Genomic DNA, 19,677 nt, shown 5'->3' with positions numbered 1-19,677 from the left:
CGGTAGTAATTCTTGTTGTGATTGTTGGACTTCGTTGCACTTCGGTGCAAACAGTGAACAAGGCCAGTAAACAGTAGACAGCAATAACAACAAGCAGGAAGAAGGAACTCATTTGCATAGACGAAACTGATGATAGCATTAGCAATGCTAGCTACCGATCGATCCAGTCTTCCTCCTTACATATTCACACATCCAAACAACTCATCCAGTCTGCTTGACTTCTGTCCACACCATCTGTACCATTATAATATTAATGGAGTATCTCCATACACCTGTGCGGATCTAAAAGCTTATACAAGTCTGGATGCTTACCAATTCATCGTAGCTGGTTGGGTTACTGGTATGCGTTGCTCACTGATGCAGGGAGGCAGCTCGATATCCCAAAGGTAAGCCACTTACGTTAGCAGTGTATGCTAATATATTTTATCAAGGGTGCCATCAAATCTCAAATCGACTGTAACCGATAGCTGCACAAATTGTATATCATTTTTATTCTAGCTACATTGAGTGTATATGGCATAACTCGTTGTGGCTAATTTCTGATATCCTGCAGAATCTCAGCCCTCTTCATGCAAACAGTTATAATCATGGCAACCAATATTCTTTAATAACCACTTTATGGAGACTACGATCGTGACACTCGTTCTCTTTAAACACAGCATGGGAAAAAAAAAGTGCACACTCCCATTAAGGGATGTAAGATACTTCTGCTAGGGAGTCGAAGTTAGCCAAAATACTCGTACCTATATAAAGCATTATTGTACATTTATAATCCATTAGCTACACATATTGAGATACCCTTACAGTTTAGTATTTCCTCTTTAAAATTGCCAAAAGAAAACTGCTGCATTGTCATGTTTGTTTTACTGTGGTCTGTATGATGGTTCTTGCTTTACGACAGTATCACCTTTCATCCATTCACCCATCCATTATCTGCACTGCTTATCCTCAGTAGGGTCGCGGCGGTGCTGGAGCCCATCCCAGCTATCTTCGGGCACTGGGCAGGGGACACCCTGAACTGGTTGCCAGCCAGTCGCAGGGCACACAGAGACAGACAATTTGCTCGCTCATTCACACCTAGGGACACATTCAACCGGCAAATTAACCTGACATGCATGTTTTTGGGAATGTGGGAGGAAACCAGAGGGCCCAGAGGAAACCCACACAAGCACGGGGAGAACATGCAAACTCCACACAGGAGGTTTTGATCTCATGACTCAGAACTGTGCCGCACATGCGCTAACCATTGCGCTGCCGTGCTGCCCTCTTTTTGACTAATAATGCATAAACCAATATGGTCATTAGCTTGGTAGGGTGCCAGTGTTCTTCACATGACGTTGCAGCTCAGACAAAGACAGGCTGTCTTCAAAATCATTATCTGTGAAAATAATTTGAATGTACCAGTTGGAAAAAAATAAAATAATTAAAATAAAAATAATAATAATAAAATATATATATATATATATATATATATATATATATATATATATATATATATATATATATATATATATATATATATATATATATATATATATATATATATATATATATATATATATATATATATATATATATATATATAAAATTATATTATTATGTAGAAGTTGTGTTTACAGTATGTTGAACGATCTTCAACATAGTCAAATGTAACAGACAAACACAACACAAATTGAATTAGGTGTAGCTACAGTGGGTACGTTTACATGCAGACAATGATCTTAATGTAAATCCGTTCATTCATTTGAAATATTTGTATACCCCAAAGCACGGTGGGATTGCAAAATTTAGTGGACGTTTGTGCCCACCCCGCTGTTTGACTGACAACATACACCGGCCTATTACAGTTGTGCGTACAGTACCGCCCACCCAAGGCCCTCCCTAACCTGCCGCTGTGATAGCATTTACTGAGTGCTGTCTGCTCACAACACAATACACGATACATTGATATCAACGATCATAAAGACAATCACTTCAAAATCCTCGAATGCAGTGAACCTGTGATCACTAAAGAGAGAAGTAGTGATGGGTCTCTGTACTGGATTTAAATTCAGTGACCTAATTTAGGACACGTAAGGTCAACATGCTGAAAACAATCAGAGCTACTTCAAATGTCAAACTTTGTTTCAAATACTGAAGTCTTGACCACTTCAATACTTTGTGCAATCAGCAAGTCGGTTAGTGTAAACACAATTTAGAGCCCACCACTTTCTTTTATAGTAAATCAGGCCTTTACTGTGATAGTCAGTCATGCTGCAGATGCAGCACATCCAAGCAAAATGTTCACTAAAGTTCCATTATAGATGAAATCCCATCTGGCCATTTTTTATCCTCCTTATCTTGTTCAGGATCATCAAGCTCAGCTGACTTTGGGCAAAAGGCGGGCGACACCATCGAGCTGTAGCCAGTCAATCACAAGGCACATATAGCCACAGATAACCTTTCACACTCACAACCACATTTTTACTGATAGGGAAACGAACACTGTGCTGCATGCATGGGAGTAAGACGGACAAAGCTCAACACTAGGGGTGGGCAAATATTGTCCGTGGGCCACATGCGGCTCGTTAAGGTTTTTTTTATCTGACCAGACAAACCAAAATGGTCCAGATATAATGTTAATATATTCAAAATTCATGGATCTTTTAAACACATGGGTCATCAGGGCACCACTTAGTAAATAAATCACCACTAATAAAACATGTTTCTTTGGTGCCGAATTTGTCCCAATTTTCCCTTTGTGTGTCAAAATCAAAAATGCTGTTACAGAAATTATACAAAATTACCACAAAACTCCAACTATCAAATAGAATGATTAAAACCTGATATAACCTAAAATATTTTTTTGTTTTCATTCTCAAAAGAAAAAATACTATAGAAATACTACAAAATTACTATTACAGTAATACTATAACCTAAAAATATTACTACAGTACTGATACCACAGAAATACTACAAAAATGCAACTATGGTAATAGTATGAAAATATTGAAAAACTACTCTAAAAAAATTCAGTGAAAAACTACAAAAAATACAACTGTACTTCTACAGAAATAGTAAAAACACATTACAGATGTATTAAAAAATACCACTAGAGTAATTATATATTATAAAAATACTACTACAGACATATTACGACAGAAGTACTAAATAAGCACTACTACAGAAATATTACAACAGAAGTACTAAAAAAATACAATGACAGAAATATTACCACGGAAATACTAAAAAATACAACTATAACTATACTACAAAAATAGTCATTCTACCATGGCTATAATACAAAATACCACTAACATAATACAAAAATACTACAAAATATATCTATGGAAATACTGCAAAAATACTACTGAAGAAATACTACAAAAGACCACTACAGAGGGACGGCACGGCGGCTGAGTGGTCAGCGCGTCCGCGGCACCGGTCTGAGGTCATGGGACCATATCCAGCTACCGCAACCTCCCCATGTGGAGTTTACATGATCTTTCCTCCGGGCACTCCGGTTTCCTCCCACATTCCGAAAACATGCATGTTAGGTGAATTGGACAGTCCAAATTGTCACTAGGTATGAATGAGTGAGAGAGTTGAGTGTCTCTGTGTGCCAGTTCAGGGTGTCCCCTGCCCTCTGCCCGAAGATAGCTGGGATGGGCTCCAGCATCCCCGCGACCCTACTTAAGATAAGGGGTGCAGATAATGGATGGATGGATGGACCTCTACAGAGATAATACAGCAGAAATGCTCCAAAAAATTCTTAAACACTACTATGGAAATACAAAAAAAATACTACTACAAAAGTACCACTAAGATGCTACAAAACTACTTCAGAAATATTATTTTGGAGTCTGTCATGATTGCTCATTGCCTTCACCTGTGCCCGCTTGTTTGGCGCCAGCTGCTCCTTATTGCCTGATTGGTTCCCCTCCCATTTAAACTCAGTTCTCCATTCACTCCTTGTCAGTCCGTCAGCTAACCTCCGCATAAGGAAGGCAAGCACTATTTTGACTCTGTCCCGTCCTTACCTTTATCCTGCTCTTCTGTCCCTGACTTCCCGATTGTCTCCGGATACTCAACCCGTTCCGTCCACCGATCACACTCCCATCTCTCGCTCTGGCTACTTGACCAGTTTTGGCACATCGCCCGTCCCGGCAACCCCACTCGTTTCAGCATTCCGACCACGCTTCAATTCTGTGAGCTCCTTGCTCCTCCTGCCCAATGAGCACAGGGGCACTTTCCCTTGTTTTCCCGCACCTAACTTCCTCGATTCTACAAAAGAGCTTAGTGTGAAACGTTACGCGTTTGGGTCTCCCATCTGTTCTGGCTCTGACAGAAATACTAAAAGAAACTACTGCAAAAGTAACACTACTATACTACAAAAATACAAAAATTATCTTATTGCACAAATACAACAAAAATACTTAAAGAAATACAACTATAAGATTACTAAACTAAATATCAAATTTAGGGCTTAAAACAGGGTCACCATACACCATAAGTGACGATCGCTAGCCAGCAAAACTAAACAAAGTCAATACATACAGTTTGAGAGTAAATGTTAAATTTGGATGGACACAGCCATATGATAAAATGTTTTAAACACATGTATGCAATTGAAAGAAGACAAACTGATGTCCGAAAAATGTCGCTTTAAAGGTGAAGCCAATCTTCTCAATGAGAGGTGTAATGATTATTGCAAGTGTGTTTACATTAGGTGACCGACTACAATCTGAACACCGTTGAATGCTAGAGCAAACATGATAGTATTTATTACTATCCTCAATGCCGTTGTAGGATTTTTCAAAAATAAGGGTAAACGAAGGTCGGAAATACAACCGGGCAATCATCTGAGATGTCATTTTCCCCTTTAGATTGACTGCGGAACGTGTCACTCATCTCGTTATTGTTTGCGCACGTCTAGAAGCCTTTAGCGATTTAGTGAAAATCGGTTCCTTTGAAATTGTAATTTAAAAGTCAAAAGAGGTGGCGTAATTTAAAAAAAAAATAATGGGACAACTTCTTTTTTCTGTACTGTGAGGGAGAATTAAATGTGAGTCAGAGTCACTCAGCAAAACTGATCTAATTTATTTCCGTTACAGTACAGAGTTATACACAAAAGCTGAATTACACGAGGAACATTTAGACACATACTGTGTAAACAGTCACTCAACACTAAACACGTTTCTTAAGTTGTTTAACATTTCATACTCACTCTGACAGCATTTTGTTGCTTTTTCCCCACAGAAGGATTGCTTTTTTATATCTGGCCAGTATATTTGTTTTTTGTCTTTTTATGGTGTGTAAGTTGTAAGTGTAAGTGTGTGGCTGGTCATGCAATGCCAAAGGCTATCCATAATATATGAGTTCTACTCTGATGCATTTAACACTTGCTTTTACTTGATTTAGAGTCCACACTAACCAGAGGGGCATTAATTCATTATTAAAAGATTTGTACATTTATTTTCTAGATTCCCTGCAAACTGAATTCACATTTACAATAAAACGGATGGGTTACATTGCAAAATATTGTATATTTACTTCTAACAATTCTTTATTGACTGGTATTCCTTGCCCACGAAATGCAACCAACATATCAAAAAGAAAGGGGAGAAAATGTGTTGTTCTTTAGATCAAAAACTACCCTAAATTCAAATTTGGTAACTTCTGTGATAGGATTTCCCATTGGAATTCATACTCATACTTCATATTCATACTGCTATAAATCGGTCATTGCCACTCATGAAACATTGTAGTTGGTTGAAAATTAAAATCAATGTAATATTGAAGATTATACACATTGTGAATAATTTAACATATTTTGCCAAATTATACACGAGATGCACGAGATCAATGAGATTTGCAACTATTGTAAATATTTCCACAAAATAACTTTAATTTTAAAAGAAAAGCCATTGCCGTTGTGTCAAAGGTTCCAAAAGTCATAGGCAAATTTCTCCCCAAATCTCCTAAACTAGAAATGGTTGTAAGACAAAAGTTGTGTCATTTTAAAGCTAACTGCATAATTTATTTTGTAAGGAAAATAATGTTTTGAGAATTTCATTTCACACCCTTTAACGGCGTTCATTCAACCAAAAAAGGCCGTTTGTAAGCAAGCATTTGCAAAAACTGAATCATGGACTGTTGTTCAAGATTCTTTTTACAGAAAATTCGAAAAGGAGCCACAAAAGAGGAAGTTCATGGTGAGATGGCATAATAAACTCATAACAGATAGATGCTAATGCCCAGCTAAAAGTATAGGACACCCTTCAACTTCAGAATATGTGATTGGACAAGTTTGAACTGTTTTGAAGCAGAGCCCCCTTAGATCGATCAGAAGGGTCTGATGACTTTATTTCCCTAAAGGATGTCGCGCCATGAAACTGGATCAGGGTTGGACAGTTTCTGAACATAACCCTGCCAGACAGATGGATTTAACGGTCCGGGCAGAATGGTCTCATGTCCTGGTCACCCACACCATGTGATAATTTATTTGGGATATGTGAAAGGATCGGACTATACGTCCCCTATTTGAAAGGACAATGAAGTAGCTAAAATCACGAATACCAGAAGCTGTTGCTGTGCTGAGACGCGTTTGGCAAGAATTCGACGATTGGCTCTAAGTGGTTTGTGTGGCCAATTGTGCCTAAATTAAACACATTTGGATAATACTTGTACAAATTGATATTACGAAGTTTATAAATTTAGCCAGATTTATTTATATCCTCAATAGTTTCCAAGACATTTGATGTCATTTGATGATTTTATAACACCCTCTATTAATATCAGAACCCGAACAGACGGAGGACCCAGACGCGTAACGTTTTCATACAAGCTTTATTTTACGGGAATGGGGCGGTTATGCGCGTGAACACAAATGCCAGTGATGTGGCGATCGCTAGACAGAAGAAGTGACACATAGAAGTCAGAGGCAGACAAGATCGAGGCCGGACAGAACAGATGGGATTGATACAGGACACACGGGTAGATACCGGATGGGACAAACGGGATCAATACCGGATGCCGAAGACTGGAGCAAGATACCAGACAGGACGAGACCGACGGGATCAATAGCTGATAGTGGAGCAGGATACTGGACAGGAGGAGACAGACGGGATCAATACCAGATACTGGAGACGGGAGCAAGATCGCAGGCAGGAGGAGACAGACGGGGTAGATACCGGACACTGGAGCAAGATACTGGACAGGACGAGACAGGGAATCGATACTGAAGGATTTTATACATTTGACTATAAAGGATTTTATACGATCAAATACAAATTACATTTAATGCAAAAGATAATCACTGGCTGGGCTGTGGTGTGAGGTCAGGTCACCCTGGTAGAAAATGTTGTTTACAGGAACGGCGGGAACGGAACGTAAGGCTGATAAGATAATCAGTACATCCAGATGCAGAAAGGCCCTGATGACGTAGAAACGCTCGGTGTTGTTTTGAGTATTCCAGACATCGCGACGCTCTTCGACAAGATGGTGAAGCCCAGGGCGGTCTTCCTTGGCATGCCCATGGGTGGAGTCGGCATGCCATTATACGGGGGGAAGATGGTCAATAGGAGAAAGCTAGAATACTTGAGAAAAAGGCTTCCCAGAGACTCCAACGTCGCTAATTTGGCCATTTTCGACGGAGTACACTTAGTTAAATTGTTAATGAAATTAAATCTGCCCCCGTTTGAAAATGTCGGTTTTCTTGTTCATCTTTTCCCTCAAGAAATGAGCGTGCATAAATTGTTGGGTGAATGTAGGTTGTGTTTGGTTAATGGAGTCAGATAACTAATTCGGACAATTTGTTAAACGGTACATTTTGATATTTAATTCCAACAATGCCGGACACTGGAGCAAGATAGGATACCGGACAGAGTCAAAACACAAGTCTTGCAAGAGCAGAGGTTCGTTGGCGGACTGACAAGGAGTGAATGAGAGTTTAAATAGGAGGGAAGCCTATTAGCCAACGAGCCGCAACTGGCGCCAAACGGTAGGCGACAAGTGAGGGCAATGGGCAACCGTGACATTTAATGGCTATTTTATAGTATGAAAGGTCTCAAAAAATACTTCTCCTTTACAAGAAGCTTGCACATGTGTTTATGCCAAATGTGTGTTGAAGATTCTTGGAGATCTACCCTAAAAGGCTTTTTGGACATAGTACCTTCTTGCAAAGTGTGTATGTGACGCCTATGAATGTATTGTCACAATTTGTATTAATCATTTTTTGTGTTAATGGCATGAAAATGGTGAGAATATCTGATACGTTTTCTAAGAAGAGTGTCAGAGTGTAGATTGCTTAATCCAACAGAACAGGTAGCATCCCCTGCTTTTGGTACAACACATTAGGCTGACTTCTTCAGACAGCTACTAGCCTGCCTTGGAGAATGCATTGAATTAATCTTCTGTCTCTTCTTTTAATGTGAAAACATGATAGTAAAGTGTATTACACGACTACAGCTCAGATATTAGGACTGTTAAAAAACGTGTCAAATGTACAAATAAAGTTTTGGATTGGGAAACTAACAGTGAGATGTGAAAAGAAAAGTAACTTCGCTCCACTCATAGTAAACAGCTACACGAAATGGCAGTCCAACAATGATTTTCCTACGTTTTTTGTATAGCTCTTTGGCATTTATTTTCATTTTGTTTCTTAACTGACGGTATGTTTGAATTGCTATAGGAATCCAAATAAGGTTAAATGTATGAGTTTTGTGAAGGGGAATCTGTTTTTTTAGTTAATGTTTTTGCTAAGTACTTAGTCAGTTCAAAAATATTACCAGTACTTCTAAACGTGGTTAGTACAGTTGTTTACGTGTGTACATGTGTTCAGATGTTTCATCCTGTGTTGGGAACCTGAATTAGTTTATTGAACGGTGGAATCTGTGAATGAAGTAATTCAGTGCAAAAGAAAAAAAGGAATATTTTGTTGATTCAAAGTCAGCTACCAGCCTGCCATCGACCATGCACAGAATGACTTTTTTTGTCTTTTCTTTTCCCGTGAAAACGTGGCAAATTATCTTCTGAGACAAGGTGACTCATTGTGAGGCCTGTAACATGTACTTATGTAAGCATTTGTTGTTGACATGTTAATGCTTCTCTGGTCAATGATTTTGTGTATGTGCGTTTGGTGTGAGGCATAGTATGTAATAATTTCACACTAATGTCTGTGATTTTTCCATTTGTAAATTATTATGTGTACCAAGAAAAATTTCACATTTTGCCGAAGCAAGATTCATTGAGCTCAATCTAAAATGTCTCAAGACCAAAAAAGGCACCACATGGGTTTGACAAGAGAAAAAGCAGGAACCCAAAGGAAAAGATTAGATTAGAACACTTATTTATATGCTCACATTTGGTTATTCAATCCAGGCTCTGTATTCGTAGCTCGCATCAGCTCCTCATCTTTTAGTAATTTTACATTCCGGGGGGAAAAAAGGCACCGTATAGTTCTTTGCCAGAAGACAATTGTGAAAATCTTCTGGCTTATATTTTGTTCTTTTGGAGCGAGTGCAGGCCATACAGGCAGGCTTATTGTTCAATGTACAATTGTTATTCAGGGCTTCAGAACACAATAGTACCCAATAGGATTTTTGTCTGGGTCTCCTGCATCCACAGAGACTTCCTTGTCTGCATTGTCAAATGTCACAATTGTCATCTCTTCATACTATGTGTTCATATTGAGGAATCGCAAACAAAATAGTGCTTATTCTTGATCTGCTTTAAAAAAACAAAACTATTCATTTATTTTATATTTCATTTATCCATTCATCCAACTCCCTGTTTGTCGTCTATCAAACCATTGATCCATCCATCAATCCATCCATTATCAATTGATCCATCCATCCATCCAGAAACCTCAGAAAGAGGAGCAAACAGACATGACAAATGTAAACAAAGCCATTGCGAATGAGGAAAAGAATAAATAGAGTTAAAACTCACACAAACCTGACTCAAATAGTGTCCCTTAGAGTGTGCAACATAAAAAATGTTTTTTTAAATAAAATTGTCATTACATAAGTAATCCCTATTTTAAAAAAATATATATGTTTAATTTGTATGTATTTTCTTTTGTAATGTAGTACAAATACATGTTTTCATTCTGATTACACAATGCCACTGCATGTAATCTGAGTTTTATATGTATATATGTATATATATATATATATATATATATATATATATATATATATATATATATATATATATATATATAGAGAGAGAGAGAGAGAGAGAGAGAGAGGGATATATATATATATATATATATATATATATATATATATATATATATATATATATATATATATATATATATATATATATATATATATATATATATATACCGTAAATTCCGGACTATAGAGCGCACCTGACTATAAGCCGCACCCACCACTTTTTGAGTGATTTGACACTTTTGTACTTACACAAGCCGCACCCATGTATAAGCCGCGGGGCGCCCGCAGTAAAGCTTGCGACACAGTCACAAGTTTAACCCGGGCCACGCTGTAAGTTCCTCAATTGTAACTTCATAGATAGTATACAAATTCAAAACCACTGTTGACATCAAAAATAGAAAATGATACCCGTGATTAACGTATGATGCAGACTTGTTAAAAAAAAAAAAAAAAGCACCCCGTAAAAAGCACCCCGTACATGTGAAATTCACGGTAAATCGTCTTCAACTTCCTTCTCACAACTGTCGCTACCAAGGGCATCTTCCTCAGTATCGGAACGCTTACAGAAAATATATGCTAAAACTAAGAGATTTCAGTCTTTCTTGGCGCACATATCCTACTGGTCTTAATCTTACCTTTTAAACTCCTGCGCCGCCGGTGAAAACGTGGCAAATTATCTTCTGAGACTTTATATATATATATTTATATATATATATATATATATATATATATATATATATATATATATATATATATATAAACTGAATATCCCATCTCATCTCATTAGCCGTACCGCTTATCCTCAGTAGGGTCGCGGGGGGGCTGGAGCCCATCCCAGCCATCTCCGGGCAGTGGGCAGGGGACACCCTGAACTGGTTGCCAGCCAATCGCAGGGCACACAGGGACAGACAACTCATTTGCTCATTCACACCTAGGGACAATTTGGACCGGCCAATTCACCTGAAATGCATGTTTTTGGAACTGAATATGGCTTTGTTTATTTTACAGCAATATATTCATCAAATAAGGGACTCTTTGCTTTGATTGAAACTTGCCCTGTGCACCTCGACTGAGGAGATGGAGTCAAAGGCTTTCTGAGAAGCTTCAGCCCTCGGCAAAGTGAACGTGCTCCACTTGCTACGCACATTCGGTCAGCTTACTGATGGCACACGTGCAATAACACATCCAGAGTTTCCCGTATTTCCATAATGCCGGGAACAGCTTTGTTAAAACAGGTTACTGAGATGTTTCTCTCAAAAGTTCTTCACATCTTAATCTTTGTCACGTTTTAAACTATGGTATTGTTTGTATTTCCTTATAGGTTTGTCAATATAATTTGATGGTTGTTGTTGAGTAATTTTGTCTGCTTGTTAATGAGAGCTCTTTGCATTTCACTGTCATGAAATTCAACTAAACCATTACTTTGAGAAACAAACAACTCTATTAATTAGCCAGTCTTTCATTGATAATGTGAAAGTGTGAAATAGTTCCCACAAAGGTCTTATTCCAAAACTTGCGCACTGCCAGTGGTGGCCTGTCAGGGCCTGCAAAGCCTTCTCTGCTAGCCCAAAAATATGTATCTAATGTGATGTTAATTATGTTTTGTCCATCAATAATTATAAAAATTGTAAGTCAGCTTCCTTTAATTGCTTTTCCCTAATGGCTCTGCTTCCAGAATTCTGCTTTCCAACAGTTCTTTTTTTAACAGCAAAAGGGCATATTTTTAAGGGACGGCAAATTTAGGTTTGAAATCCGGTGAGTCACACAGAAAGAGAGCTGGACTTAACTGGAGCAGCTTTATTGCAGCAAGCAGGAGTTGTAGGGGGAAATGATTTGCCTTGTGATTACCAGAGAATATATCTTAAGTTTTATTTAAATCTAAATATAATTGGTTTATATCAGTCTATATTTTTAGGTTGATGAAATTATTGTTAATATTTGTTGCTATGTCTTTGTTAACAGCCAGCTCTAATGCTAAGCGAGGGAGATATGGCATTCATGTTTAATGTCCTTGAAATGTCTTACACAGATGAGTGTTCTGTACAGTGATACGCTGTAGGTTTTTAATGATAAAAGTTTTCTGGGCGATAAGAGAAAGCAACCAGACGTTCAAAAGTGGACGTGTGTGAAATTGACCTCAGTCACTAGAGCATTAAATTAAAGGACGGAAGAAGGAGAATTGTCTTCATAATCATTTTGTGCAGCACATGAAAGTTTTTGCTTAAGTGATTGTGATATCCTAATCTGACGTTTTTCCCCAAACTTGTTGTTTGAAGGAAAAACAACAACTACACGTTTTTCAGCTGTTTGCGTATAAAGCTAAGTATAGTTTTGGTTTTTTTTGTTTTGCAAACAGATTTAAGGCTTGTCTTGTTCTCCAATACCCCATCAACGAGGAGTGGGCAACGCTTGGAATTTTGGTATTGATCCATTCCAATCAATACAGGTGGGACTCGATCGATACCGATTAGAAACTTATACTTTCTGCTTGGAAAAGTCATGATCATCGAATAACAGAATCCTTCTCATCCCCTTGAGTAGTTTTTAATTACAATAAACACAGCAAACAAACCAACTAAATTATTACTATAATGAATTTGATAACATATTAATTACAACCGTTTCATAACAAAAGCCAAAGGAATTAAACCTAAAAAAGCAGCAATGTAACAAAGATAACAATACTGTACTAAAATGTCAACAAGACACTTAAAATATCTTCCATTATGCAATGTCTTGAGAATAAAATCAGTCGGAAGAATTTTTTGGTTCTATTGCGATAGTGACAACGGATTTACACGTCTTGTCCAGGAATAGTAAAATGTTTACATTTTTGGTTGCGCGTCATTTTGTTTTTTTTTGATAGGTTTATGTATATTTGTTATGTTGCCACAGTAGAAAACAACGATACCATAGAAATTACACCTGACATTGCCCTTGTCTGTCATTAATGGAAAAAAAATACACACCATGCTCCCCTTCCTGTATGGCTGTCATTTTAAGATTCTGGTAGGGGAGAGCGCACCTATTGTTGCCCTCTTTAGCCCTCTCTTTAGCCTGGCAAGCAAGATGCAGAAGCAGGCCAAATAAGGAGATGTGCTGAAATTGTGCCAGTCACTCAATAACTCGGGATATAAACTCAAGAGAGTGGCAGAAAGATCTGGGTGAGAGTGAGAGAAGGGCTGCGCTATCTGTAGTAAATTCTGGACTATAAGCCGCAGCTTCTGTCACAAGCTTTCAACCCTTCGACTAATGCAACGATGCGGCTAATTTATGCATTGTTTCTAAGGGGTGCCCGAGCAGTAAAGATAAGACTGAGACAGGTAGAATAAATGTGTCGGGGAAAGCGCAAGTTTAATGTAACTTTGTGCTTTGAGCACGAATAAAACTAGCATAAAAAAACCCTCATCATGGAAAAGGTGTCAATCAAACCTACCATGTTGGGAATAGTTTTACAAGTCTATTTAATTGTAAACGGAAATAATGTGGCCCAAAGACAGGGATTACAAGAAGCGACATCGACGCATAAATGTTTTAGGCAGATTCCTATTTATCTGTCGGCATTATCGTGTCTTTTGGAGTAAATATTTTACTTGGTTGGATTTTATGGATTGTCCTTGATGCGACAAAGCCATTTTTGCGGACATTCAAAGACGTTGAAGACAGTCAGGGGACGTAATGGTGAATTTACGCCGGATTTATCGTTTTCGGTATCATTTCTTCGGGCTGATCGTGATGTTTCTCGGATGAGTACATTTTCAAATGGCCGTTATATTTTGAATCCCAAGAGTTTAAGCTTTCCAATGATATGTGACATAACATATCAATAACCAGTAACATCGTACAAAATATATGTGTTGAAGAAGACGTTTAAGGGGTTAAGGTACGGTATATGATTAAAACGCTTTCTGTGTACTGTCTTTCTTTGTAGATACTGTATCTCATGTTGCAATGTGGGCACATAGTTAGGTGTGGCTTACGTATGTACAAATTGTTTTTTCTTTTAAAAATGTACTTAGTGTGGCTTATAATCAGGTGCGCTCTATAATACAAATTTAACAGTACACAGAGAAGCGGTGCTTTAAAGAAATTGGTGAAGGAGCAAAGTATAGATCTCTGGACAATATTATTGATTCTATCCAAGTACTTCCTTAATAGTGATAATATCAATAAAATATTATACTATAATATTCGATATAAAGATCCGCCCACTTCAACCGCCAACATCTCTTAGTCGATTGACACATTTTCATCTCCAAGGCTGAATCGGCTGCAGCACATCAATAGCTATGACGAGCTGTGCCATTTGCCAACCAAACTACCACTGGCAATAAGCCAGTTGGCCTGTGTCATTGCACACTCGTTAGCTTAGCCATCAATCCGTTTTCTAGCGCTTATCTTGTTCAAAGTAATGGATGAGCTGGAGCCTATCCCGGTTGGCTTTGGGCTGGAGTTGTGGTTTGCACTACACTGGTCACAAGTCATTCAGATATTCAAACCGTGACACGAGGTATCAGAGACAGCTGCTTCTGATCAGGATCCGTGTAAGCACAACAAAAGACTACAACACACATACACACATTATATATACAGTGGCACACCCACTTTTTCATTTTCTATTTGTTAAAAAAGTTTAAGATATCCAATAAAGTGTGTTCCACTTCATGATTGTGCCCCACTCATTGTTGATGCTTCACAAGAATTTACAGTTTTATATCTTGATGTCTGAAGTCTGAAATGTGGCAAAAGGTCACAAAGTTCAAGGGGGCCAAATAGTTTCGCAAGCCACTGTGTGTGTGTATATATATATATATATATATATATATATATATATATATATATAGGCAGCACGGCGGCTCAGTGGTTAGCGCGTGCGCGGCACAGTTCTGAGGTCATGAGATCGAACCTCCTGTGTAGAGTTTGCATGTTCTCCCCGTGCTTGCATGGGTTTCTTCCGGGCACTCGGTTTCCACCCATATTCCAAAAACATGCATGTCAGGTTAATTGTCTGGTTCAAATCGTCCCTAGATGTGAATGAGCAAGGAATTTGTCTGTCTCTGTGTGCGCTGCGACTGGCTGGAACCAGTTAAGGGTGTCCCCTGCCCACTGACCGAAGATAGCTGGGATGGGCTCCAGCACTCCCCGTGACCCTACTGAGGATAAGCGGTGCAGATAATGGATGGATGTATGGATAGATAAGGCATATTCTCTCAACCAAAAAAATATGATTTATTGTATGAGTATGTAGCGTATTATGAACTGACCGATAACGGATAATGGATAATGAATAACGAAGATAGAACAATAACCCTTAAAAACCCCAAAACCCCATATGAAATGTAATAAATACATAGAACAGCACAATTCAAAAAGATCCTCAGTATCACCTTTGCTGCTTACCTGTTTATTCTCTAAAACACATCTAGGGAGGTCTCTAGGAGCAACAGCATCCTATTTTTTCAGCAGATATATATATATTTTTTTCCTTGCTACTGCACAAAATGAAGTTTGAAGGGCTCCTTTATATCCACTGGCTTTAAGGTTCTTATCTCTTTCTATTTTATGCTACATTCATTTTGCAGTTTTCCCTAAAAAACATGCACATTTTGTTGCTTTTAAACAGTTTCCAATCTGAAACTATATTTTTCCACACGGGATAAGAAAATAATGTTGGCTCAGTGTTCAGCTACCTAATTAGTTGGTATCCAGTTGTGTGAGGAGAATCATGCAATGTAAAAAAGAATAAAACCAAATGTGATGTGGCACAATGGAGATGATTGCCGAAGTGGGTTTGGTCAGTAAGCACTTGAAAAAGTACATTGTAGGGAAAACATCTCCAAGGGTTTGCATTGGGCTTTATGTTTGTTTGTTTGTTTGACAAGTCCAACTTGAACTGGCTCTGCTGCTCCATACAGTATTGTCTATAGAAGTGGATATTCAACTCTTGCAAAAGCTGCTTGCTGTGCATAATGTGAAGTAAATGAGATAAAAATCTCCATATATGAGACCATGAATTTGCAGCCAACCTGAAGCTACTAACACCCAATCATGAAATATACTTGCATAGAATCTAACGTAAGACGAGCCTGCTCACCACTTGTTTGTTTTTTTGGAATTACTTAAACAGGAAATGGACTAGGGCGGCACAGCTTAAGGTCATGGCCTCCTGTGCCGAGGTTGCATGTTCTCCCCATGCTTGCGTGGATTTTCTCCGGGCATTCCAGTTACCTCTCACACTTTAAAAACATGCATTTCAGGTTAATTGGCCGGTAAATGAGCGAATTAGTTGTCTGTCTATGTGTTCCCTGCAACTGGCTAGCAAACGGTTTAGGCTGTCCACTGCCCACTGGCTGAAGATGGCTGGGATGGGCTCAGCACCCCCGCGACCCGAGTGAAGAAAAGCGGTGCAGAAATGGATGGATGTAAATGGACTATTCGCTTATACACAACATTTGATTAAAAATGAACATCAATACAAAATACAGACGAGAAAATAAGAATGAAAGTAATTCAATTTGACAATGATTTGGTGATTTTTTAAATTTTTCCATGACAGGCTCTACTACCTATGACAACATGCGGGGGTTAATAGTCAAGTCAAGTCATGATTATTTGTATTAATTAATCACAAGGAGTCTCAAAAGGCTGCACAGATCACAGACTATTGCAAGCTACAGACTATTTAATACACCGGTCTAGGGCAAGGAAAAACTCAAAAACCATAACAAACAATACACAGATTTTGGTAAAATGAAATATAGTTCATTCATGAGCTATAGAATATAAGTGTGTTTTAAGCCTAGATTTAAACAGTTTCACTCAGGTTGCAGATCGAATCTCAGAGGGCAGAGCATTCCACAGCACCTGGGCCTGAATGGAGAACACTCTTCTTGGCTCTTGGAATCATTAGTAGACCAGCATTACAGAGCGAAGGCTCCGGACAGAAACATAGGGGGAACTAAATCATTAAGCTTTATATTTGATTCAAACTTTGCAGATTAGAATGACTTTTAGAGCAGAGACGAGAACAATATAGAATAGAATATAATAGAATAGAATTTACTTTTATTGTCATTCTTTGTAACAATGCACACAGAAAGAAATGTCGATACACCTGACCCGTACAGTTAAACTGTAGCGAGACGATGCAGCCACAGCCAGACAGGGCGCAGCCATTTTAGTCATTAGGTGACCAAACCCCCCCAATTCCAACCCTTAATGCTGAGCGCCAAGCAGGGAGGCAATGAGTACCAATGTTGTAAGTCTTAGGTATGACTCGGCCAAGGCTTGAACCAGCGACCTCCCAATCTCAGAGCGGGCACCCATCTAGGCTACCGAGCTGGTAAACATAAAGGTAGAATTAAAAAAAAACAGTACACATACTTATCTCTTGATATTTGTTAATGATTTTTGCATGGTTAATTTGAAGGACATGCGCAACAATTCTCCTACACCAGTAGAATAGGTCTACATAACTAGTTGTACTTACATTTTCACACAAATATTAACAACTAAACCACCGACTCTCCATTTATTTTACCCAAGATTGTTCTTGCACTTTTCTGTTTCTGTTCGCCCCTGGCCTGTTATTTTCCCATTTTGGCTCATAAATAATGAATAGTGTGTGAGTGTGTCTGGGCGGAGCTTGGCATGGGAGCTTTCAGGCATGGCAGCACGAAAGAGTAAAAGAAGAAATGAAGCACTGAGAACAGCCCACTGACCAAAAGGCTAAGCCAACATTGGGCAGCTCCACAAAATAAGTCACTTTAAAAGCTTCTGGGAAAAGAGGAACAATGCTTGTAAGCAGTAGCAAAACTCTGGATTGTGACTACACTGTCCGTCTGGGAATTATATGAACCTTTCAAACACGCAAGCTGTTATTTGTAGTGTATACAGATCAACACATTAAGGCCGCTTGGCTAGGAACTGGAACGTTATTTCAGACATCTAGAGCACCCAATTCTGATCAATCCAGTTGCCTGTATGTATAAAAATGTAATAAAACATTATGCCTTAGCTAAACTGTGAACAAAGTTAACGTGTTGAAATGAACACTATGGAGTCTGCTTGAGCAAAACTCCTCCAATGTGGAGGGACTATTTCCTGTGTTCTGTGTTTTGCCATGTTTGCCACTATTAACAATACCAATCAGAGTTTTAATTCAGAAAGAAAATGCAAATGTAGTTTTGATCATCTCAGAGACAACTCCAATTTTAAACAACTTTTTGGTTACATTCTGCTTAAAGATATGAAGAAACATATTTGTTTTGTTAAATAAGGATAGCTAGTTTTCCAACACATTATGTTTCATTGTTCCCTACGTTCGCATACATACTAAAAACTTACATCCGTTTTCCTGCATATTTATTTCACTCTATGAAAAACATTCTAGAAATAGGAACGCATGATTTTGAAAACATTAAATAGCTGAGCCATTAGATTATAAAATAATATTTTTGCCACATATATGAATGACAATGAAAAATCTAATCATTCTAATATTGCACATAGTCAGTATGTGTTAGTCGTAAGATCAGTCCCTTGTTTTTTTTGTCATCCAGTAGACAATAAAAACTCCACCAGATGATGTCACAGCAACACAAATTAGTACAGCTCCAAGCTAATGTCTACTCTACTTATAAACAACATGTTGTCTTACGCGCAACAAGATCCCCAAGGGTGACACAGTGTTGTCTGACAAAATGCCAAACATTAAACCTGCCCTGCATCAAAAATCAATATGTGCCTGATTTTCTTTTGTAAAAAAATAAATAAAACATTTACATGTAACGATTTGGTCAAAGCAGCATGCTGCAAAACCAACGCTGCAAAAAGGAGGCAGTCTTAGAAGTTGAGATGTGTTTGGCACAAAACCATTTCTCTTCTAGTCATTGATCTTTGGCAAGAAGTTGATAGCAGAGCTGCAGCCATCCAGGGAGCTGAGTCCCAGGCTTCCCTGTGTCGACAGGCCCAGACCTGCATCAAGATCACAGCTATGCATTGGCAGTCAGGTTGCATTCTCCCCTCTCTCACTTTGTGATAAACTACTAAGGTTACTGTGGTCCACATCAGCTCCAAAAAGCACATCAATTATTCAACCCGACAGTGCCTCATTGTAATTACTTTGCATTGATGGTCTGCCAGCCGTTACAAGAAGAAGTCAATGAAATCAGCAAGGAGATGCAGAAATTGTACTCCAGTGGCATTTTCAATCGCAATCCTGTGAGGTTGTCCTTGTGGAAAGGAGGATGTTAAACCACAAAGGCAAAAAAAAGTCTGTCTTAAATGAATTACAAAAAAGAAAAAGGACATGATTCCGAATAGCCGCAGTGATAGATGTTAAGAACATTCAGCATAATGGAAATACTGTCTTTTATCTATTTATATACATTTTTAATGGAACTAAATATCTTGTGTAACTTGCTGTGAATCTCAATGCTACTGTGTAATAGTCACAGCCCCATTCAAATAAAATACAATAAAAACCAACAAGTGGCTAAAAGTCACTGCCAAA

The sequence above is a fragment of the Urocampus carinirostris genome, chromosome 4 (genome assembly GCF_059441175.1).
Source record: "Urocampus carinirostris isolate Australia breed hairy pipefish chromosome 4, RoL_Ucar_1.0, whole genome shotgun sequence".
NCBI lineage: Eukaryota > Metazoa > Chordata > Actinopteri > Syngnathiformes > Syngnathidae > Urocampus > Urocampus carinirostris.
The sequence above is the reverse complement of the archived record's forward strand: the minus strand, read 5'-3'. Positions refer to the sequence as shown.